Here is a 25,702-nt window from a genome sequence, read left to right as displayed (position 1 = left end):
GAAGAAAGTCCACAGGATAACACTTAGGGAAAAAGGCATCAATATTTTGTAAAAAAATCTTGAATGGGAAAAGAGGATTCTTCATATGAAAGCTGAACAGGGCTCACAGTTCACGGATTTCTTTTCTGCTTGAAATACTCAGGTCATTAACATTAAGTTTGGCTTCTGTACCTCTTGGAGGAATTTCAGTGTTATACAGGTGCCAGGTCACCACACTGAGAAAGTGACTCTGATGACTTTGTGTTCCAGACCACAAAGTCACCAAGGCCCAAATACTCTGCAGTGCTGCTTCCAAGAGTGCAGTGCAGCACTGCGAGAGCCACTGGAGATAGCACTGGAAGGTGCATCCTTTGCCAGTCCCTGTCACAGAGCACGAGGTAATGCTGAGACTGATGCCACATTTTCTGAAAACGGTGTCAGAAAATGAAGGTATTGTTTCCATCTCAAACACAATTCAAGAATTAGACAATGGAACTCATACTGCTGTCAAAAAAATTTTGGCTGAAGGTTAGGAAAATTCCTGGTGAGAACATTGTAAAGGGAACTGAAAATATCTGTCTGCAAGTGAGAAGGAAAAGTTCTGTTTTTACTCCACAATTATGTGTAGAAAACACATCACAGAGTTGTACCTCAGCTAATGCTCTATGAACTGTGACAATCTTGTAGTGCATTCACCCAGGTTTTTTGTAGGTGCATCACTAAGGAAATATTCACTGTATCTACAGATGGCTGCAAACATTGTATGAGAGACCCAGCAAATTATTCATCACACTTCTAACAGGCTGGTAAAAGGCCTGTTCAAAGAGCTGAATGACTCAATAATAACTCTTTGCTGTTAAATTCACCTTACCATCCTCTTTTTATTTACATTTATGTAAGGTTTACCTTGATCAAGTAAATTAAAGGGTTACCTGCTTTCTACTAGCACTGTTAAATGTTTCAGAAAGTACCCAAATCACAGGAGTTTTATAATGCCGTGGCAGTTAACACATTCTCCAATACAGTGATTTCCTTTACACACCAGGGCATAATGGCTCAGCTGTAGAGCTTGAATTTGGACTGAGGAATTTTACTTTCCAACCTTTTTTTTCATTTTCCCTGTGGATGCCAAGCTGCTTGGCTTGCCAGGCCACATCCTACATCTACAACAAAAGTGGGAAATGCATGTAGTGCTCAAATTCCACGCTCCTAGTCTGGAAACCACTCAGTTACACAGCGTGAGATGTTTTCTTGATGCTCAGGTACTGAAAGGGAAGTTCCGTTCTTGGATTCCTCTCCTGGCCTGTTGTCTGATGCAGTCACTTGCAATGTGTCTGTGGCCCTGGCACGCTTTTTACTGGAAGTCAAATTTCACAAATTCCAAATCTTTCTAAACCTTTACCTTTTTTATGTCTGCTAATCAAATAGGGAGGGCTATTGTGGAGTACATGTCCCACATCACAATGAGAAAATTAATTTCACTCTGTTCTTAGAAATGTTTAACTACTATGGGGGAGAATAACATCAAAAGTCACTGTGAATTGTATGATTCTGAAAGGGAAATTAGATAAAAAAGAACTTGAAATAAAAAAAATTAAAAATCCTTCCATCTAGCACTAACATATTCAAGGAGAACAATAATGTGCATTCTTAACCAAACTTAATAGAGATTCACTTTGCAGTATATTCCATACACACATTCACACCATGTTTCTTAAAAATAAACAAGTGAGAAGTAAAAAATACAGCTGCTAAAGGAACGTTATTTATGCCCGAACTGTACTGGAGAAATTAGTCAAGGGCAATTCATGCATGTGAAAATATGATTTCTAACACTGCCAAGGTCGATAAGACCTTAGGGAGTAAATGCTGACCACATAAATCAAAGATGCCTAGAGGCAGTTTTGAGGATGAGTCGTGAGGCTTTAATAGTTTTAAAAAGCCTGTTAATAGTCCAAATGAATCAGCAATGATACAAGAGCAAATAACTTGTTTATGAAAGGAACAAACCATGCTTGATGTCCTTCTGTGGAGTGGATTGCCCAAACTCAGAATCATACGATTCTCTCCTGCATTTCAGAAGTAAGGATCTGATTATTCCTCAAAACTAAAAAATGAATAAAGGTGCACCAATCTAAATGAATCCAAACTGCCAAATTAGTTTGCTTACAAAAATATTTTAGGAAAAAGACAACTTCAGTGACCAAACTACTTTATAGGAACAATTCCTGTTTTGCCGAGATGTCTAAAGAGAAATGCATTTTATCTGAAAATGCATACCGGATAACAAGCTTTTCCGTTGTTTCCATTTGCTTGGTTTTGTTTGGGTTTTTTTTGACAATTTCCCCATAGTATGTGAACAAAAAGCAAATAACTTTTTTTCCTTTCTAAAACAGAAAATTGACAACTTTTCATTTTAAGCCCAGCCACTGAACTAAAGAGTACTTCTGCCTAGCTGGCTCCCCACACTCCTTTGGTTGCCACTGTACTATCTAAACATCTCCTGTTTCAGGTTGCCTTTCCAAAACACTGTGTAAGTTAGAGCATGCTCCTTTCCCACACAGCTCAGATATCTGGGATACATATCTAGTGTGATACATGAAGATATCTGAAATCAAAGAGAACTTTAAAACAATCTTTTAAAGGAACTCAGTTTGCACTATTAAAAATAGCTTGAATTACTAACAGGATGAGTTTGTGTCTGAGTCAGACCCTTCTAAACCTTAAACAAAGATGAATTCAGAATAGAGCTGGCAATTAGAACTCACTGTGTATTTATTCATTTGTATTAATAATTAATAGTAGGTTTTTGAATGTTCCTGTGTTGTACCATTATCTCATATTTTAGAAAATATGATTCATGACAGCATCCTGATTTTACTACTAAAGATATTTAAACCATTTTTTATGTTGTTTCTGTGTGGGTAAACTGTTATGTTACCACAGCCCCTTTCAGCATGAACTCTTCACTCTCTCATGCTCCTATTAACAAATTCCACAGCTATTCCAAGCTATTCGTCTTCTCTTCCTGGACACTGCTGTTTAATATCTCTGCCACCTTGGTATCAGAAAAAAAAAAGGTTGACTAGACTTGCAGATTCCTCTGATTAAGGGATAATTAATCTGGCACGTCCAAAACTTCAGCATGAGCAAGCAGCAGAAGTCAGAATAGTGAGACCAGAAGGGTGCTGTGGAGGCAAATGAAAGTAGGTATTTATGGATCAGTTGAATACCGGCAGAAGAATGTGTCCTGAAGTCTTGCAGCCAATTGAAATTTGTTGTCAAAGTGTGAAGGAGGAAAAGAAGGAAGGCAAAGAGGGAAACCATCAGCCAAACATGCAAAACTACTGCTTTCTACTTCACACAGTTATGACTCCAGGCAGAAACTGGGTAGGTGATTGTGTATATCTGAGAAGCGGCAGGACATGTCTCATTGCTAATCTTTATGTCAGAGACACTAGTGTTTGTTTCTGCATCAATACTTCCTATCTTTTTGGCCTTTTAAATTTTTTTCATTCATTTCCTCTATTCCTTAGTCTCAGAACCATTCTGGAGCCAGAGTTTGATTCAAATTTCCAAAGAGTAAAAGAATATTTGATCGCACATGAGCGTAATTTGTTCAGCAAGGGTGGCAGTGATCAAAAACTAAGTGTCATAGTTCCCTAGGTTTGCTTCCTGCAGAGATGTGCACTGATTCCTATTTGTATAAGACAATGAATTGAAAGAGGAGGTTTTCAGAGTCCTCTCACTCTGGAGACAGTAAGAGTGTTGGGTAAACTGCACACAAAATACAGAAAGAAAATACAGTAAGACCTCATTACGTTTATTACAGTCACTGGTTATCCTGGTAAATACCTCACTGAAGAACAAATGGAAAGCCCACAGTCACAGCTGTCCAAGAACTCTTGTGTTGTTTCCTCACATAAAATTTCTACCTTTCGCTTTTCCCCACTACAGAGAGGGAAAAGAAGCTAAAACATGAGTCCTCCTCCTTGAGATGAGTTGGTAAAGATCAAACAGTACTTGCATGAAGTTTCCAGTGAAATTTTGCCAGAGGACAAAGGGCTGTATGGGCCAAGAAAAACCAGAAGCTCTACAAGTGTAGGAGGACTGTGTTTGTTGGCTGAGTTTGAGAATAAATTGAAGTCAAACTAAAGAGCCAACAGCAGCTGTTTCTCAACTTTTACTTTTTTTTTTAAATCCCAGCACAGCATGCAAATAATTTGTTATGGACTTGAACTGGAGAAGCCAAGTATATAGTATTGTGAAACTGAAATCCAAAAATATAATATTTCAGGTTAGGAGACCTGTAGCTGGTAAGCCCAAACCACTATTTGCATTCAATTTTCTGGCTTGGTCACAAGCACTTTTGCTTCCTGATATATTTAACTAAAATATGCAGCTATTGCCTCACATGCACCTTTGGCTTTTTCCAATGCCTATGAACATGTGCACAATGTTTTAGATCACCACCAGACTTCAGTACCAGCAATATCAGTTTCTGGGTTGGCTTTTTTTGTTGTTTAATAGAGTGCAATGAAGATATCTGTCTGTGGATGCATCTGGAGGTTGTTGGAACACTTCGACTCATATTCCCAACATATTCTCATAAAACTGATCAGCTGCTCAAAGACAAAAACACCACTGCTCCCTCCCTGCACATGCCATTTTGGGAGATAGAGTGAAGTAAAAATGATATAAAAGTAATATATAACTTATTAAGAGGAAGAGGACCACACTTTCTTGAGCCACTCTGTAGCTCTAAGGGAAAGCACAACATCTAACTCCCAAACTCTTCCCTGATCTCTCACATCCACAGTTTGCTAGGTTTTCCCACAGAGCACGCAAGGAACAATTGGTCTCCATGTATCCATTGGAAGCTCATATGGGGCATCTTCTTAGGAGAGATTTTTAATCTGGCATAAATTCCTTAGAATAGTAACACTGCCCCATCTTCCAAATGGCTGGGAAAATTCACATTATCTTTGATGAGCGTTAAACAAAGTGAAGATTTGATTGCCCAAAGAAATGGGCAGAAATACAGGTACTTTCAAAGAATATTTATTGCTATGGTAGCTGATCTGAAGTGTTTCATAGTCACTTTAAGCCAAGTTCAGGATTTACACAAGGAGAAAGAACAAGAAAAAGTGTAATACCCTGTATGTTGTTTTATTTTTTTTTATTTTTTTTTTTTTTTGGATCAAAGTGTCATAAAATATTGTATTTTATAGGTAGGAGTAATAAAACCAAAGCGGCATGGCCAATTAAAATGTTCATTATTTTAAGAGATAAAAGCAGATCAATTATGATGTTTCAACCCATCTGTGGTAATTTATATTAGCTGAGAATCTGTCCCTAAATATTAAAACAGCAACCTTGACACTTCCTTCCCCCCTCCCAATTCTCGACTTTAAAGACACTTTGCAGTTCCACAGCACAGAGTAAGAGAAACTCTACTTTATGCTGCTCCTGGGTGATAGCACAGCTACCATCTGCACCAAAATAACTGCAAAATTGTGAGGGTTTTTTAAAAGATAGAGAGAAGAATAACAACCTAACTATAAGCACAAAGGCAATTTTAGCTAAGTAAAATACAATTACACCAGCTAGAATTTCTTTTGGACATGATTAGTAACAAACGTTCCTTGTCCTATGAAAATGTGCCAGGAAATTTTAATTGACTGCAAGCATCCAAGGCTGCCATTAAACACATCATCTGAAAGATTAATGTTTTTGGCCCACACTTAACTACCATGTAACCTGCTATATGGTTTACAAGATGGAATGACTTTGTTTTACATGACAGTTATTGGGCCTAATTCTGCTCACTATTATGCCAATGAAAATTTTGGAGCAAGTCCATCGAAGTCAATGGCTCTATAAAATAAGAGTAAAATTAGACTCAGGCCCACCATGCAATTTAATAATAACTATTATTACAAGTTAGTCCAGATTCTGCTTTTCCAATTGTTAACAAGTGGAACCAAGCATTAGAGATCCCATTCTTCTAAGATAAAAGGTGCCTGCATTAAGACTTGGCCCTTCCATAGAGACCCAGGCTCACAAACCTTCTCTGACATGACACAATGTGATGAGACCATTGCAGGCATGAACATTCCCTGGCATTTTGGAAGGACCCTATTGTGAAAATGCAGAAGAAAAGTGAGGAATTCAGAAGATGATTTTTTATTATAATAACATTTACTTGCAAATCAATTCAGAACTACAGATTCTCTTTTTTAACATCAAAAGTTTGAGTCACTGTTGTTCTACAACCAGTAATTTCAATATATACTCAATTTGGAGGCTTTTGAACAAAAGTAGATATTATTCACCAACTGTGCTGTACAAATTGAGACCAGAATTAGGTCACTGCACAAGCCATTGTACTTAGCACAGCTCTGGGCCAGAGACAGTGGGAGAAGACAGGAAGTAGAAAGGGAATAAGATGCTGTATCAATATAGACACAGGGATTTGTTCCCCTCCTTAAGAAATGAGCTAAATTATTATTACTTTCTTGGGAAAATCACATTCTGAAAAAAGACCAAGTGACTCTTGTCCTCTCTCTTCTGTTTCTGGTGTTACATTACCACATTGTAACTGCTCATTGCTTGAGTTTTTAAATTGTAAACTGTTGCTAACCAGCAGCTTTACAAGGACCACATGTAAATGAAAAGCTTCCTTCCCAAGTCCACTGACAACCAGCTGACTTGAAATAGTATGTTTCTATCTATTACATCACATGTACAGGTTGATAGCCTTCAAATGCTTCCATTTATGTTAGACCTGGTAAAGTGATATTCTATTATTTCATTGAAAATAAAATGTATTGAGACATTTCATGCTGTTTTCCATCTTCCTTCTTTCTTAATGTTACTTTAACTGTGATTTGTGCTAACAACTAAAAGTTAACCAAAATAATTGTTGTACATTACATTCATTGCATTAAAGATGATCTGTGCTTATAAAATGAGATTGTTTTATGAATAAAATACACTGAGAAAATAGAGCTGTCTCAACAGCAATTGTGTCAGGTAAAAATACAGTGATATAGCTTGAATTTCTACACTTCAGTGCATCCCTTGAAGGTGTGAAATGCCTAATAGATGGTAGCATGCACTATTCTCCAAATCTTCTTTTATATGACTATTTCAAATATTTGATTATTGCCTGGCTAATAATAGGTGCTTCATCAGTTGAAGAACAGACCAGAGAAGACAGTGTGAATTGTAGCATGCAATTGTTCACTGACTGCCGCTGAAAATGTGTAGCTACTGCTGCATGCCAACCTTCCTCTGGTGTCTGCAGCCACTGTTTCATGGAACAGCAATGAAAGCTCTGAGAAACTTGGAAAAGTCACCCAGAGACCAATCCCACCCCATTAATTTTTAAGTGCATAGAATGCTCCAGAGGACAGAAGAGCCCACCTGGGGCCAGTGAAAACACATCACAGCAGTCACTGATTTATTGGCACCAGGAGCGGGGTGGTGAAAAGGCTGTGAACCGTCCAGTACCACAGCAGTGCTGTCTAGCACTGCTCATTCCCTCTTTCCTTGAGCTCCTTCACCTTGGCCATCCCAGAAACCTCATGGAGACACATATTAGTTGCATCCTACACTGAAGATGTGCAGAACTGCATCTGAATTGAATCTGGAAGGGGCCAAAAAGACTGGTAGCCAAAACCCATTTCTGAGGCTGTGTTATGAAGGAGAGTCTTGAGAGCAGGGCAGTTTTGTGAAACAGAGCAGTGAGGGGCTTCTGAGCCAACCACAAATAGATGAGCATGTTGCAGAAACAAAGGGACTGAAAAAAAACCCCAAAAGCTGCCCAGAAAAGAGCAAGATAGGAAGGAACTGAAGCAAAGAGTTACTCTTGGAGTCTGATGATTTTACCTTTCTGCATGTTCAGAGAGTCTTCAAGGGAAAGATAAATGGATAATGTGGCTTTTAAATTGCAAAATAAATGAATCATCCCTGAGGGTCCAAAAATTTTAATGAAGTGATTGGAGATGGACGTAAGTAACACAAACAGGAAACATTTCAGCTACTCTTCCTCTCTAGTGCCAACAAATACCTCAGAGCGAGACTGGAAGCATCAGTAGCACCACTCTCAGTGACAAAAACTACACAGATTACTGGGGATGGAAGAAAATGTGCCTTTACTTTTCTCAGTGCCAGCCCACAGGCTTGTCATGCTCAAACCACCCTGCCCTGGTGCTTGCTACCCCCACTCAGACCACTCACAGATTACTGAGGGCCAGTCTGCAATAAGCCAACTGTGCTATCCAACCCTTTAACACTTAGAGAAGCCTTTCTATCCAGCAACAACATAGCAGGGTAGGTGCCAACAGATCCAAATGGGCTCTGGAATGATTTATTCATCCTAGGCTTCTAAGCCCCTTTTCCTCAGCATTAATACTAAGATTAATGTGTCCCATCAGTGCGCTGCCAACAGGAACTTTAATAAAAGCAAGAACAACTAGTTGGCTTGGCTTTCTTTCTACTTAAGATTAGGACATAATAAAAACAGCAGCCTACAAAGACTTTCCCCTTAATTTACTTATTACTTTACAAAATGAAAATAATTTCATTCAATTTAAATAATACACACAGATTACAGGAACACCACTGCCTAAAGTCAATCATTAGTCAATTTTTAAAAGGATAGGTGTAATATATCTGCAGATTTTAAAAGGTGCATATGCAACTTAAAACTTCCTAATGTACAATACGCAATATACAATACTTAGGAAGGATGCCAGATCCATAATGACAATAACTGAAATTCATAGACTACATGAGAGACGTGATACATCTGCAAACTAACACTAAAGAATTTGTTAGGGATGAAGGAATAATTTTTTATATAAGTATTGTCAAAACTGTGCCCTTTTAAATCTGTTTATTCCCACCTATTGCCAGGGACAATGTTAGTGTACCACGACGATGGTCTCAGTCCTTAAATCTCCAACTGCCAACAAATCACAACAAGCTGGGCTAGATTTTGTCCAGGATGACTTTGTGCTTAAGAACACCCTAGATCCTCATATGTTCAGTTTCAAGATTCAAGCCCAACATATGTCCAGAATAGCTTGAAGAATACCTAATGAATGCTATTTGAAAACATAATAAATTCAATAAAATCCCAAACCTCTATTCTAGGAGTTGCTGAGACAATTTAGTGATATTCTAACAAACTGCAGTGTACCAAATCACCTAAATGGACTGTGACTGATGCTGCAGACTGGGTATTGCATATCTGAATGTATAAAGGGTATTCTTTTGGCAACTGCAAACCTGCCTGAGCCATTTAACAGTAAGCTTTCCAATTAAATCTCAATCACATTACTGTGCCACAAAATCTACCCATTTCTACCTCAGAGGTGCTTTAAGTTCTTTTTCTTGTGGTCACGAATCTTCCTGCCTTCTTTGGTGGAAAAAGTATGAATGTGTGCTCACATACTTCTCTTTCCTTCCTTCCCATCCCCAATTGTACCAATTGTTCACCTGGCTCAGGCACAGAAGCTAAAGATTTCTGGGTGGTGGTGATGGGTGAGTGGAGCAGAAACTTCATTTCCCCCTAAAAGGCAGAGGTCACTCAACTGAAAGAACAGAAAGGCCTTTTATTCCCATAAAGAAAAGCAGAGGAAAAAGCTCTTCACAGTGAAGATGAAAAATATTTTATTTGAATCCTGGGAAGAACCCGTTCTTCTTACACTGGAGAATGGTCTATTCACAGCACAATTTGAATGGCCTGTGGCTTTTCAAATGTCCACAATGGGCAAAAAGGATATATTTTTACATTTATTTTTATTTTTAGAAGTTATCTTCTGATCTCAGTATGCATACCAGACACAGATATTTCATGGTATCCCATTCAAATGAGGAATTTAAAATTTTTTAACCATCTCAGGCACTTAGATTTTGAACTTCACCTATTTGGTTATTATCGCAATAATAACCTAACATAGGCTTTTATTTCTTGCCTCAAATTTTTAAAAATTACTTGTGTACTCCTACAAAAAGAATATTTCTGGCAAGAAAAAACCTTGGGAATGTAAATTATATCTAAAGGTCTTTTCATTCTTTTCATTTCATGAAATGTCTTACAATCATTTTGAAAATTCTCAAATGTTTTCTAGAAATACAGGGATTGTAGTCCTTGTATTGCCAATGATTTGTCACTGCAAAAAGCAAATACTTGCAAAAAAAAATTATACAGTGTTTGCTGGTAATGTAAGTGAAATGTTCTACATCTAGAGTTTTACTAGAAACACTACATAAATCAGTCAACAATGTAAAAATTGAGAACTGTAAAATGTAAAATTGACATTTAGCACAGAGAAGTTTCAAAGAGGTGTAATTATATAATTTTTTAAATCAAGGGACACAAGTAATATCACAGGACATATCTAACCTAACCACTGGGGTGCAGATCTGATTAGCAATACCTACATTTAAAGCCAGAGTTCTCTGTTTATGCAGTGCTGAGTGAATACCAGCAAAATGGAAATTCAGAATGTCACAGTCAGAACAATAATTTCCTGCATACAAATTGTCAAGCTTTTCATTATAAGCTTTACATTTTGTGAAGACTCCACTATTAAGCTAGATTTTAATTAATTTACCTAATTTTACTAATTAATAAATAGTGGCAGACATACTACTGCTGATTTTAACCTGACAATATTTTTTTTCAACTAATAAATATGATTTTTTCTCTTATAAAAAGTTGAAAAGAGAGGTAGACCCACTGAGCCCCAGTAAAATGATTTAATCCAGCTTCTGCACTGATCTTGGAAAGAACACAGGTAAAATCCAGCTTCTGCACTGATCTTGGAAAGAACACAGGTAAATGGTTTGAGGAATCAACCCGCCTCTAAATTTGATTTTACCAACTGAAACTACAACCAACGGTTTCTTGTTAAATCCTGTGCTCATCTGTATTCGAAGTAGTGGTAGACCAAAAATCTGGTGTTTTCTATTGAAACCTGCCTGTCCCTTCCTGCACTGAGCTGTTTTCTGTTACAAGTTATTAGGTTTTGCTGGAAGGAAAAAAAAATGCCATCAACAAGTCCTATTTTATTTCCATACCATCTTCTCTTCTTCATTTTACCATGGCTATTTTTTGCTCATTTGCATTCCCTGTCTCATGCTGCCTTTGAATAACAACTGAAGACAATTTGTCCCAGTTGAACACCCCAGATTTTGAAAGTCTGATTATGGATCCGAATATGCTGAAATAAATCACCACTGTAAAGATTCCGAGGTATGCAACAATCCAGACTAGGATGCCTTACAGTGCGAGCCCACTTGAGCTTGAGAGTTGAGAGCAGAATGAGGTTGGCACCAATAGGATTATTTCATTTTTGGAGAGGAGATCATACAGGCCTCTACCCAGGGTAAGGGGAAGCCCTACAATTATTTTTTTTCTGAACTAGTTAAACCATTTCTAATTAATTATGATGGTTTCAGCTAAAACTTTCCAGATGAACAGTTCAAGCTGGACCCAACACTGAACAATCATTGTGTTACTGAAGTGCTCTGGTATATTCCAAGTCCTAACTTTTAGATTCAATGAAAATACCAAAAAATGAGCAGCATATGTTACCTCAATCCAGGAGATTTATAAAACTCAGATATCTTGTGATTGTGTTGCTTCTTTAGCGGGATAAAAATTCCTTTTCACCCCCTTCACTTTTGCAAAATTCCCCCCATTGCTGTGTCTTAAAAATGTCAGACATACTTTACTGTTTCCAAATAAACATATCATTTTTGGCAGAATTACTGGACAAGAAAGGTAGGGGCATTGTTGTTATAGGAGTTCATATAAAAAGCAAATTTTAATGTTTTAAAATTTAAGACTTTCCTAAAGTTTTAAAATACATCCCCCCTGACTTCATCTGTAGTATTGTCAAAAGCATTATATAGTGTCCCTTTGGAAAAGTAAATCTGATTAATTAGCATCATTCTCCATTGTAGAATTCAGCAGCTATATCAACAGCCATAGATTTTTCTTAACACATATTCTATTAATGTTTTCAGCATTGTTAAAATCTAAAATTATTTAATTGTTGAACCATCGTGTTCTGTGCATTGTTTGCAAGGTTCGTCAAGTAAGCAGAATTTTTCTTACAGTGTTCTAGAATGATACTGAAACACACTTTTTCTTCAGAATTGCTCTAACATTGTATACAAAAACAGGATTGCTTTTAAACAGAAGTTCTGCACATAAAGGAAAAGACAGAAGGAAAAACTCAAAACAACGGAGAATGTGAAAATGCCAGAAAACAGTTTCTGCTGCAGTACTGTGGTTCAATAGGAAGCTTGTATCATTTGTGCTATCAATGACATTAAAAAAAAGCTGCTTTCAGAGCTGTCTAGCGAGCCTATGGTGATTTCAGCTGCAGTTCTTCAGCAGAAAACCATCACTGCCTGGTAACAGCACCTGGATATTGACTCTGTCACGGCACTTTAGATCTTGTGAAGGAAGGTAAGCAGCTGGAGGCCACTGCCCACAGAAATCCCCACATCTCACAGAAATTACTGCCTTGAAGGCAATATTCTTCCATATCTTGGCTGCTTTCAGTTTACAGACAAATAAAGCAGGACTACAGCTCTTAACCAGCAGCAAGGAAGCATCTCCGGAAGGGATTCACATCACCACCCCCTCCTGGTGCCAGCTATCAGCCTGTGAGGAATAACTAAGCACCAGCTTAGTGCTGGAGTTGCAAAGGCTGCAGTTTTCAGCTCTGCAAATCTAACATCTTTCTTTAATATTCACTTCATAAAAACAATTTCAGAAGTCCCCTGGCACTCTGCACAATTTCAGCTAACACATAGATCCATTGAAAAGTAAGAGAGCAAAAGTGTGTTTACTTCCATATTAATACCCACAGAAATTCTTGCAAAAGAGTAAATCAGAAAAAAATAAAGAAGCAAGACTTCCCAATGTTTACTTGCTTGCAACAAAAAAAGCAGAACTTCAACATCCACCAGAGCAACCATAAATATCATGGCCATCTTTAATTTGGCCTCCAGTATCTGACCAACCTTGATTTATCCACAGACAAAACCAAGCATCTCTAATTTGCTAACCAATCACTGCAATTCTTTTCTTACCAACCAATAATTCTGCCATCTCTAATTTACCAATAAATAATTCTGCACTCTCAAATTTACTAACCGATAATGTGACCAATTTGCTGACCAATGATTGTGTCAACTGGTAACAGTGCCCCTAGCAAACAGTAATTTGCCAAGCAATATTTGGACCTTCCCCCCCCCAGCAATAAAGAACTGTAGTGGTCTTTGATTCAGTATCTACTGCATTACTCTGAAACTGCTTAATGTCGATAGTGAGGTTTTTTTACAAAGTATTTGCTGTCTGAGGGGATATTTGTTTACATTGGCTGCTTAAAAATTGCACAGATATCTCTTAAATGTCTGTGAACTAGAATATTGTTTTCTCTTTTATGAGTATTAGCCTTTGAGGGAACCCTTTTTTCTGTTTGCAGTACTCCTGGGCATATTGCTAACTCCCCTGTAAGTCCTGTTGTCATCACGCTGGGATTTGGCGACAGCTCCACAGTGCTTGGACAGCGTGCACTGGTAAAGCAGTGACACTGCTGGCCAGCCCTGTCACCCTGCTGACCTTACCACCCAAGTTGATCCTGTCTGGGCAGACATTTGGGCATAGAGAGTTCATATGTAAAGCCTTGTGATTGATTTGTCTTTTCTAATTTCTACATCCCTTTGGCTTGCGTGAAAAAAACAGGTCTTGAATTATTGGTTCCTTTAAACAATAATAACGGCATTTTGAAGTCATGTAGTAACTTCTGCAATCAATTTTACCTCCAAGAAATGTTTCCAGTTTTGTGTAATTTGACTAGTCCATATTAAAGTCATTAGCTAACACAACATTAGCTCAGTGAGCAACCACTCTAACACCATTTTACCAGGCAAGTCTACAGAGATAAAGGGCGTAGCAGGAGGGACCATCAGTGCTGAAATCAGTAAAAAATATCCAAACTCCAAGTCAGCAGCTCAGAAGGCTACAGAAAATAAAATATTGCAAAATATTTTATACAACAGAATACAAAGAGAGGCATGGAGTTTAGGCTCAGCTCTATGCAAAAGACAGCAACTGCACCAGCTCGCTACATATTTGTACTTATAACCAACCTTCTAATATAGTTTACAGATTAATTTATTGCACATTCCAGGAAAGGATTCAGAGAAACATTTATTCCAAAACAGAACACGATTTTGAGATTTCTAGTTTTTACAAGAAAAAAAGAAAAAGAAGACAATTGCTGTAGACTGGAAGCATATTCTAAAACAGCATAGCAAGTCCCCTTTATCCTTTTCTTTCCCTTCTTGTGGAATAAGCACAGCCTAAGCAGCACTACTTGCTTCTCACTCTTTTCTTCCTGAAGTATCCTGGGTTTCTTGAAAGCAGAGGCAGAAATGCCATTCTGGGTGGCTATTCCTTTAGAGGAGGTTGTGAATAGGGAGAGTAAGCCAAGAAGGAAAGGGAGTTGGCCAAGAAGGCAGGAATTCCCAGACGCCCAGAGGTTTGGTATGTTTAATGTTCTCTCAGTGTTGGAGGAACAAGCATAATACAACTGAATTTGTACTAAAGCTTATTTCCGAACCTAGTTATATGACAAAATAAAATATAAAAACTCAATCTAAGGATAAATAACTCTGATGATAGCTTCAGTCATGCTTGTGGTAAAGATTTCAAGTAGCCATAACATTAGAGGGTTGTCCACAAAAATATTTGGTTTACAAGCTTGGACTTGTTAAGTTTTCAGCGACAAGCATTTCATTAGCCAGTACTGGAAAGATTAACTCGAATACAAAAAGCAGCACTGTTTAGCTGGAGAGCCTGAAAAGTAGGTGTGATGAGGCAAAGACACCAAAGAATGTGTTTGTGTGCATCTCATCCTCATTTAAAGCAGAAGAGGGTGGGAAAATGTCATAAGTAGGAGATGGAACTTGCTGAGGCACAATGAATGTGAGAGCAGAGGGACAAGACTGAAGTCAAGAAAGAAAGTGGCAGAAAGCAGGAATATGCCTACACCTTGAAAGATGAAACAAGTCTCTAGACATGTATAGCTGCCTGTTTTTCACTTCAAGTGAAAGTGGGCATGAGAGGAGAAAAATGTACCTGTTCAGGAGCTCCTCAGTTTGTTTTACAGTATGTACACGAGTACATCCACAGGGTTACAGGGGAGTAAAAAGAGAAGCAGCAAAGGATAAAACACATTAAAAATATATGGTATAACTATAATGTTTTACTCTGGGAGGGAGCACGAGGATTGATGCAGGTGGGAAGAGGGTTTTGTCTTGTCTGGTTAAATTTTCTACATTAGAGTACTATTGATTTTCCTAAGTATATAGGATACTGTATACCCCATTCTGCTACCCTTACACAGGTTAATTCTTTTATCCATTTCAAATGCAGTCAATCAATAACAGTGATCAGGTAGGTTGTGAAATTGCCTGGAAAACACATCCACAAAGTAAACCCAATACATTGGCCTGTCTATGTGACTTAAAGCTTAGCACGGCATTGAAAATCACTAATGGAACACTGTGCAGTTTGTTCATGCTATGAGCAGTCAGGAATCATGCATAATGTAATAGTGCATCTGCTAACAGCAGCTCACACAAGCTAATTTAATCTTGTTTTACACTAGACACAAGGAATTAATCTTTAAAGCTGCTCCCGTGATTCTGTTTGGCCCTTAAAATATCGAGGGTCTTTCCACCTCCTCATTTACAATACTGTAAAGGGATGCATTTCAGTTATCATCAAGTATTTACACTTCATCTACATTAGCCAGAAAATGGATGTAACTCTGTAATTTATCAGTCTTAAAAAGCACATTGCTGGCCCAGTCCAGAAGCTGTGTTTTGTGTTGTCACATCTGAAACCAGTAGTAAGTCTCAGACTCTATTGTAGAAGTTAGATCTCCTAAATAATTAATATTTGAAAATAATTACTTTTTTTTTTTTTTAATTTATTTCTCGACTTTCACAGAATCACAGAATCTGCTGAGTTGGAAGGGACCCACAAGGAACTTCAAGTCCAACTCCTGGCCCTGCACAAGATCATCCCCAAGAGTCATACCACGTGCCTGATGTCCCCCAGGACACTCTTGGCCCTCCTGGCTGCCAGGGCACACCTTAGCTGCACTTTGTCTCTCAGCTTACCCTTAATAATATTGTTATTGTCTTGAGTACTTGTATTGGTACAATGCTACTGTGCAAACACTGAAAAAGACAGTCTTCAACCACAACAACTTACAATGCCAGTATAAAAAAAAAAATACAGACAGATTGGAGAGTATTCAAAGAAAAAACCAAAAACAATATTGATGAGAAAGACAAGAAAGAAAGTACTCATATATAATAAACGACTTTGGCAAGATTTCAGGCTGGAAGCTTGATCATCAATTTTTGGACCTAAAGCCAAAGAGAAATTTTAGCAGGGCTTTGTAAGACAACAATGAAATACTTCTGCAAATGTTCATGGCAAGCTCCTTGTAAGTGTAAGGAAGGCTGACAGGAGAGAAATGCACACAGGAAGAAGTAACAAGTGGGAGGTGGAAACTGGGCACCCATTACTCATCAAGATTAGTGAGGCATATGATATCTTGATATTGAGAGCAGGATGATAGATAACAGGGAAGGAAAGAGTGAACATGAAAACAAGTATTTTACTACAAGTGTGATGGAGCTAATGGAAGAAAAACAAGGAAGGAGGGAAAGAAATAGTCTGGGTAAACAGACTTTACAAAAGGTTTCTGATCATGTGCAAGTGAAACAATATTCTATTTCAAGCAATGAATTAAAGGAGGAGAATGAGAATCTGAAAAAGTTTATGCTGAAGATGGGACAAGATAGACTCTCTTTCAGAAATGTTTTTTCAAAATAATCAACAGTATCAAGACATGGCCCAGATATCAAATATTGGGCTAGTAGATGGTGACAGTAAGTGACAGCATCAGGATGTTGGTCACTGCAAACAACAGATATGCTGAAAAGAAGGTTGTTTTAAACAGTTTTCAGCAAAAGTTTAAAACTCTGCTTTAACTGTGATACATTGAAGATCCATAGAGAAACATTAGATCGTGACAGGCCAGCATAATTTACTTCAGAGAGGAAATAAACATAGGGAAATAAACAGAAATAAACAGAAGGAAGGATAATTGTTGAGTTTGCATTCGTGGACTATATCTTAGAGATAACATACAGAAAGAGCAAGCAAAGGACACACCCGTGGAGATGAAGAGCTAGTGTAACCTCTCTGCTTATTGCAGGGGGCTGGACTAGGGGAACTTTAAAAACCCCTTCCAACCCCAGCTATTCTGATTCTGTAAGGACAGACTCATTGGAATAAAACGGTGAAGCCTGACATTTATTTACAGAACATCATCAGAAAGTAATTCAACAGATATAGAGCAGAGACAGAGAAGGAAAGCAATAAGTAGAAGTTCTAGAAAATAACCCAGAAAAAAATTTTGACAAATTGTGTCTGTATGAGGCAGGTATGATGTGTCTGTATTTAGAAACATATTGGAAAGATATGGTCCAAATAATGACAAGTATTAAAGTCCTGAGGGCCACCAAGTTGATCAGAGGGATGGAGCACTTCTATGAGGAAAGGCTGAGAGAATTGGGATTGCTCTGCCTGGAATAGAGAAGGCTTCAGGGTGACCTAATTGCAGCCTGCCAGTACCTGAAGTGAACTTACAGGAAGGATGGGGCAAAAAATATTTACAAGAGCATTTAGTGACAGGACAAGGAGAAATGTGTTCGAATTGAAAGGGAGAAGATTTAGATTAGATATTGGGAAAAAATTCTTTACTGTGCTGCAGCCCTGGCACAGGTTGCCCAGAGAAGCTGTGGCTGCCCCATCCCTGGAAGTTTTTGGGGCTTGGAACAACCTGGTCTGGTGGGAGGTGTTCCTGCCCATGGCAGGGTGTTGGAACAAGATGATCTTCAAGGTTCCTTCCAACCTACACCATTCTATGATTCTATGATAAAATGAGTGTAAAAAGGACACCAGACAGGGATGAAGTTGGAGCAAATGGACTGAAATGAAGAAACAAATAACTCGCATGCAGTGTGTGCAAGGAGGAAGAAAATTTTTCTGAAGGAGAGAGAAAGCAAGCAGGGAAGGCAAAGAGGTAGTTTCAATTTTTGTTGTAGAAACATGAACTCCAGCAGGATTTTGAGTAGTAGTAATATAAAAGTGACCTGTACTGTTGGCATAGGCTCCAAAAAAAATCAGAACTAAAAGGAAATATACTATGAAAGTCAGATGCTTGCATGTCTGGAAAAATTTCATATTGATCTGTAGGTAACAAGCAACAAACATGAGGTGCTTGATTACTCAGATCCAGGATGAAGGAAAACACTGTGCTTTTGTGGCTTATTAGACTGGTGGGAATAGTGGAGTTAGGCCAATGCCAATCTTCCACAATTTTCAATTTCAATTTCAATTTCAGATTCAAGCCAGCCTTCCAAGCCCACTTGGAACCCTCAGGTTTTATTCTGACTCCTAAGAAATACAAATATTTCCCAGATCTTCTGGAAAACTATAAATTGAAGTCCTTTGAAGCCTGCTTAAGACCACTTCAGAGGTTGGTGAAGTGTTGCAGTTGGAGCATTCACTAAGGACTGATCATAAAATACCTCTCTCTGCTTAAGCTTTAAATTTAAACAGGCCTCATGAGATTCAAACCTAAGTATCTCCTGCTCTGATTTATAGTAAATGTTTAGGGGACAAATAAGAAAAAACAGAGAATCTGATAAAGACAATCCTTAAGCAGACAAACTAATAATCAGAGAAAGAGCCCATTCAGTCTACTTCTTGTTAGCATGCATTGATAGTATTTCTTCAAACAGTTCCTGAATATTTGGACACAGCTCTGACCTTAAAATGTATATCCAAGGATAGTCAAGTAGTCAGCAGTAGTGGAAAAAGAATAACAAAAATATAATTATACAATTTATACATGTCAGCTTGATTCACAATGAGCACAGAAGATCTTTAAAAAGGACTTAAATGTCAGCAGGGTGTTATGAATGAAAGAACAGAATAAACATCCATTTTGTTACAGAGTATGTGAAAAACTGCATGGAAAATAGAAATCAGGTTTGATTTAGGATTATGAACCCATAAATTCACTTGTACTTCTTATATGTTAAGCCTGTCTCATAGAGTACTTATTATTATTTCTAAATGGAAAAAAGCCCCTAACATCCTGTATAATCATTAGAATTTACTGGTTCCTTGTGTTTCCAGAAAATATTTTGTTGACTTCATTCTCATTTATAATTAATTCTAAGCTCCTTTCTTTTTGTTTTAAATATAACTTAGTAAATAATTTGAGGACTATTAACTCTGCCTCTACGCACATACACAGATAAATTATATATAATACACACATCCAAAAACTGCCTTTTCTCTCATTTACATATCTAATGTAATTTTAATAAAATATATTCAGATATAAACAAACACTTGAAAATAACATTTAGCAGAATTTACTTTAAAATTAAACTTGAGACTAGGAAAGAGGCCTGAGCTGCAAAGCTTCTTCTTTTATGGCCGTAAAAGGAAAGTTTAAGTAAACAATACACTGTTTTTATTTAAAAAAAAAAAAAAGGGTAAAAAAAAGAAAGAAAAATCATCCTATGCCAAGCCCAGTCAAAATGCATTATTAGAGTGTCCAGGAAATTATAGCTTGTGTCCATTAGTCCTTTCAGGGTTAATATTGATGCAGATATTATTTCTATCCACGGTACCATTTATTTGAAATATTATGACTGGGAGTAGCTGCAGCAGTGAATCAAATCAATTGATAGAGCAGTTAGCCCCGCAGTCAAGGCTGCCTTTACACCGTGCAGTGAGCATGAAATATTATGGAGATTGTTCTTTAAAGTGATCACTTTATCATCATTTGTCTGCAGCCCAGGCTATTCCTTCCTGCCTGGCTTCCCTGTTGGGTTGGAGCTGTCATAACTCAATCAGCCGTATAATGCTGTTCATAGCACCTCCGGAGCAGGTATTGAACCTGTCAAGGGCCACTGAGGGAATTATACTTATCCATTTTGACAGCTAGCAACACCACTCTGATATTTATGTCAGTTTATATATGTATGATATGTATTTCTTAAATGTAATTAGAAGCCTGTTTGTGTGTGATATATCTGAATTGCCCAGAGCTGCCCATGATTAAGACATTGATTTCTAACCTTGTGCATTACTGGAGAAGGGAATATGACAAGCTCCATCACTCAGGGGCTGCAGATAACCTCTTCTGTCTATATACATCATATGAAATTGTCACTATTGTTTATCTGTTCCACAAAGTTGACTACAAAGCAACTGTTATTTTAGTTTGCTAAATAAACTAAAAGACTGTAAACCAAACCATCATCCCTGTGCCTCCAGAGCACTCGTGTTTTGCAGCTGAGTTATTTGGAAGGCAGAGCACACTCAAAGCTGAGTGAAGATCACCATCATGTTTGCTATATCACTTGTTCTCATAAGCAGCTGAAGCGTAGCACTTGGATTTAAAGTGACGTTTTTGTATACATCCTACATGCTAGGCAATAGAAAATATACTATATTTCCATTAAAAAGGGAATAATGACTTATATGGACAAACAAAAAACCAAAGCTTCCTCAAAATCTACTACCTCTTCAGGCTCATTCATTTATTTTGTTATGGTTTCAGAATGGGAGTGCTACACAAAATAGTGCATGTATGATCAGCCTCCTAACTTTTTTCCGTTTTAATATCCCACTGGTTTGAGGGGATTATACTTTCTAAATCATTCTTCCTTTCATTGTATAATTAATGCTGAAGCAATTTTTGGTTTATCTTTGTTGGCTTTAAAGTTCCAAAAAATATACGTAGGTATTTCTGAATTGTACCTTAGACAATTCACTTTCTCTGGTTCACAGAGCATAATCTGTATGCATATATTGAAAATTCCTATGTTTATAGATTAAGAAAAAGTAAAATAGTTTTGTTTGAGGGTTTTTCAACTCTGTGCTCAGGTCTTACCTCCGTTTATTTCCAAAACATTATCTCCTTCTGAATATAGTTGGGGTTAAAAGTTTCAAATTTCGGTAGACTTCAAAAAAGCATCTGTATTAGATTATGTTTTGAAAAATTCTCTCCATAACTCTGGTTTTACAGTGCAGGATTCTAAGAAAATTTCAATGCCTTATTTTAGAGGATCAGAACTTTCCATGTCTCTAGTTTTAACAGCAGAGGTGGACGCATTAAGCTGTCACCCACCATCAATAGAAATCCTCAAATGAAGATGCCTTGAAGCTGAGATCAGAGATAAGGGTAAATTGTGATCCCATTCCTGTTTTTTTTAAACCAATAACAGATGAATTCAAGAAAAACAAGGAGTCTGCAAATGCTGCTTACAAATAGATGCTAATTTATTTAAGTAAAACTACCTTCTGGAAAACTTCCATTGCAACCCTAACATTACATTAACTGCACTTCATTTTCAGATTCGGGTGCTTAAATGAAATAGAATCTCAGTGAAACACAGAAACAACATTAGAAGAGTCCAAAGGATCAATCTGCAGCTCTAGATATATACTTGGGACAGATTCTTAGAAAGTAATCTAGAAAATACCTATTCCACTGATCCCCCATGGAAAACCTGGTTCTTTCCTCACAGAAGCCAAACGATACCAAAAGCTACAATCTGGCACAGACAAAGCACAAGCATTCAAGCTAAATATCATTCAGATGTCATTGTTCTGACCTTCCCTTAATAGAATCCAAAGACCCCTGTAATCCAAAGATCTGTTATGAGAGATGGGTGGTTTAAATCTTATGCTTCCGATGTAATTCCTCCAGATTGTTTAATTTATAATGAAAATGGAAACATATAATTTTGTTTTCTGAGTTAAAGCATGATGTGCCTGTACCTGATAACTTTTATGTGACTAGAAAAAAAGGAAAAGGAAAAAAACCCAAGAGAAAATAATAATTTTCCTCACCTCTGTGAAAAAGGAGGGTTGTGTAAAATGTATTTTATTTCTGATTTATCACATAGAGCCATGACAGAGTAAAATAAAGTGCAGCCAGGAAAGCAAATAAAATTAATATAATCTAACAACAAATTACTATTTGAATCTAAAGAGCTAAACTTTAACTGGAATAAATCTGAAAAGCTTGGTCATAACTTCTGTTGAGCTACATCAGCCATTGTAAGCAAGGATTGTGCCATTAGAAAATAGCTGTATCAGTCAAGGGCATAATCCCACCAGTTCTATCTGGCTGCATCAGCTTGAGAGACAAATATTTCCACAGCCTATAGTGCTAAATGATGCTAACCTCAGTGACCAGATGGCACAGTCCATACAATTACTATCAGCTTCCCCCGAAATATCTCCAGCTAATTAAAATCTACTTTCTTACATGTCATTATGCCAGTTCCACTTTGCAATGCATTTTTACAATGAGTAGATGATCTAAGATGCAGTCAGAAGGAAAACCAAAAAACTCACTGAGAGCAAATTTCACATGGTCTTTGTTTCATCCTCATAAGAAAAACCTTCACATTATTTTACTTTCCAAAAATGACTCCAACTTTTAAGCAAGCAAACTGAGTATCCTGGTTCTACCATGTAAAGATAAGGATATATCAAACTTGAGAGTTATTACTAATTCTTTGGATGCTGAAAAATTTTCTTCTTCCTGCCAAAACTTTCCAAGATAATTGTAAATGCACCTTTTATACAGCTAACGGAATTAGGATCCTTTTAGTTTTGAACATGGGAACTATTTAACAGTGTACAGAAACAATTCATAGAGGAGAAAGAGGAACCATTATCTAACATATATAGCACAAAATTTAATTTTTAACATGTCTAAATCACACCTCATAATTTTTGATTTCTTTGATTACACCAGCTATGCAATTAGCACTTCCATGGGAAAAATAGGTGCATAGAAATAACAAACTGTCTCAGCTGGAAATGGCCTGAACACCATCATCAACTGAAAGCACTACCCCTTCTTTAACAACAGTGATCAAGACTCTCCTTTCACATCTCCACAAAGGCAGCTCACTGACAGCAGCAGAGCTTCCCTGTAATACCACTGGTTTGGAGCTGCTGCAGAGCACAAAGTCCCCAGCAGTGAATCACTCTGGTTAATTCCATGCTTGCATGGAAAATCAGAAAATTTCATATTGGTAAGTTATTCAACTGCCATAAATTATTGTGTTGCATGTAGTATTTATGAGGCATTTTGTATCTTTAAAGCACTGTACAAGGACTATAAATGAAAATATGGCAGGAATTCCTATTTCTGTTCATATGAGGAAAGAGATGCAACTGAGTCAACAGCACAGCTAAGAGGAAAATTCTGATTCCCTGTCCTGAATTTTGCCAAATAGTCCTAATAAAGGGTTTTCTTGGACCACACCTGTAGTCTACTTTCAGACAAGCTGAACTTTATTATGGTGCTTCAACAAAGATAGTGTCATTTCAAATGCACTTGGAGATCCATCAGCTCCCCAGTTCCTGCTACAAAACAGCACAGTCTCATGGCCTGCACATATATGGATTTCTCAGACAACACAGGACATTTCAAGGGCTACAGACACCAACAGTTTGGCAACTGAATCAAACTTTCTGCGTCAATATCTTGTGTCACAGCAGTAAATTCCTGAATGTGCTGAATACAGCAGTACCAGTTTTAAGACAGGCCCAAGCCAATACTAATTAGCCAAACACTTTGAATCCTAATTGTGTGCAAGAGCAGATATAAGAAATCTTATTCAAAATTCAGAAAAATCCAAACTGTACCTTCTGTTTACAACTCATTATCCTGTATGGCTTGCAGCATTCATTCCAAAGAAATAATAAACTTTGAGTGTTCTTTCTAACTGCAAAAAATCTCATTCAAAATTTCTACATAAATTGTTGAAGGAAAACCAAACCTTAAAAAAAATGCTTGCGCAACTATGAGAAGTTTTAATGATAGAATTGCACTCAAGATTTAGATCTGCACTCAAAAATTTGGATCTGTTATGAGCAAAAGTGAGTAGATTACAGATTTGAACACTGGGAATGGTAGATACCCAAACAAGTATATGCCAACATATGCTTGAAGAGCAGCCTCTGTGCCAGGCAGATCAAGGTCCAGAAGCCAAGAGACAAAGCTCTTGCTGTCTCAGAAAGAGAAGCCTGGCTGCAGGGCTGAAACCTCCAGTTTCTGACCAGCACAGAAGGGATGGGGCAAGGGCAATATCAAGCAGGGCTCAGAGCAGGACCTGGCAGGAGGCACACATGGTTTCTGGGTGAAGGGAGCCAGGAAAGTGGCTTCCAAGAGCTTCCATCCACTCATCCCCCAGTCTGTGTGACACAGTTCATGCAACAGCCTCGGGCTGGGTTACTCTGTCACTGCACACTTAACTGTCGCAGGGTTGTGAATAAAACTTTTGGCAAAAGAAGAAATTCTGCATTCTATTAATTCCATGCAAATTAGTTTTCCATAGTGTCTGGCAACTTTTTTTGGATGCCATAGTCTGTCAATAAAACATGAACACCACAGACATTCCTGTAACATAAGATCTTAGGTATCCACTAATTAATATGTAAATATAAAGATACACCTATGGAAATATACTTAAGCTGTTACCAATACCACTTATGCAATATTAATGTTTTTGTTAAGGCCATTTATAACTGTGTACTACTCTCCTTCCCTTTTAGCATACCACATTCCTACAGCTCTTTATGAATAAGTGGCTTACTCTAATGGCACTCCTTTTTTGCCATTCCAGGGATATCTTGATTTAAGAAAAAAACATAGTGAAATCCTTATATTGAGATATTGATAACCTAGATGAGTGTTTTAAGATCTACCCAACTCAGCCCACACTGAAAAAGGAACCACATGCCAACTTTTGATCCACAGTCAGATTTTGGATTCCCAAAGCCTGGCTTTCCTCTGCTCATAGTTTTCTCACTAATGCACTAGAGCAAAGGATGATGACTCAGGTATTTCTGATTCTGCCACTGATCTGTTGAGTGAACTTGAGCAAGGTACTGCATCTGGATAGAATGGTAATGATACAAATAATCCGTGTGAAATATTCTCAAATCTTCCTGGGAAAAGAACAGCAGTACCATTGTGATCTGTAGTGTAAACTAGTGCATGTCATATAACAAGTGATCTTCCACTGCTTCCATTTTCTTTACTGAAATAAAGTGGCTTATCCAGTTTGTCTCCAACAACCTGGTGTAGGCATGTGAGGAAGGACAGGGAGAGACAGGAGGAGAGGAGAGAGGATATGGACTGATTTGTCAGGGCAACTGAAGCCATCACTGGCTGTAAAAGCTTGGGGCCAGGCTTACTAGAGCTACTCTCAATAAACAGTCACAGTGGTGGCACCTCCACTGGCACTGTGCATTACAATCAAAACTTAAAAATAAATTCAGCTGCTTGTTCTTGAGAGCTGTCAAAATAAGAGCTACTGATATCCTGATCTTTAGCATGAACATGGACCTGCAGTACCTAACCATCAATGACACTGGAAACAAACACAGTTCTGTCTGTTGAATTGCTGCAGCTTATCTCTGCCACCTTCTCCTTTCACGTTCTAGGGGGTGGAAAGTGTACATAGCTATGCAAAATCATATTGACATGTCTGA

At 37.7% G+C, this 25,702-nt stretch overlaps 1 long non-coding RNA gene across 2 annotated transcripts in view; it reads right to left on the bottom strand.

Moving 5' to 3' along the window:
- The window catches only part of LOC121664299, a 193,062-nt gene that overhangs the window by 89,326 nt on the left and 78,034 nt on the right, over nucleotides 1–25,702 (bottom strand). The window lies entirely within an intron of this gene.

Source organism: Corvus kubaryi, unplaced genomic scaffold (genome assembly GCF_017639235.1).
Source record: "Corvus kubaryi isolate FWS band 111438036 unplaced genomic scaffold, C.kubaryi_AGA036_p1.0 37300, whole genome shotgun sequence".
Taxonomy (NCBI): Eukaryota; Metazoa; Chordata; class Aves; order Passeriformes; family Corvidae; genus Corvus; species Corvus kubaryi.
The sequence above is the reverse complement of the archived record's forward strand: the minus strand, read 5'-3'. Positions and strand labels throughout refer to the sequence as shown.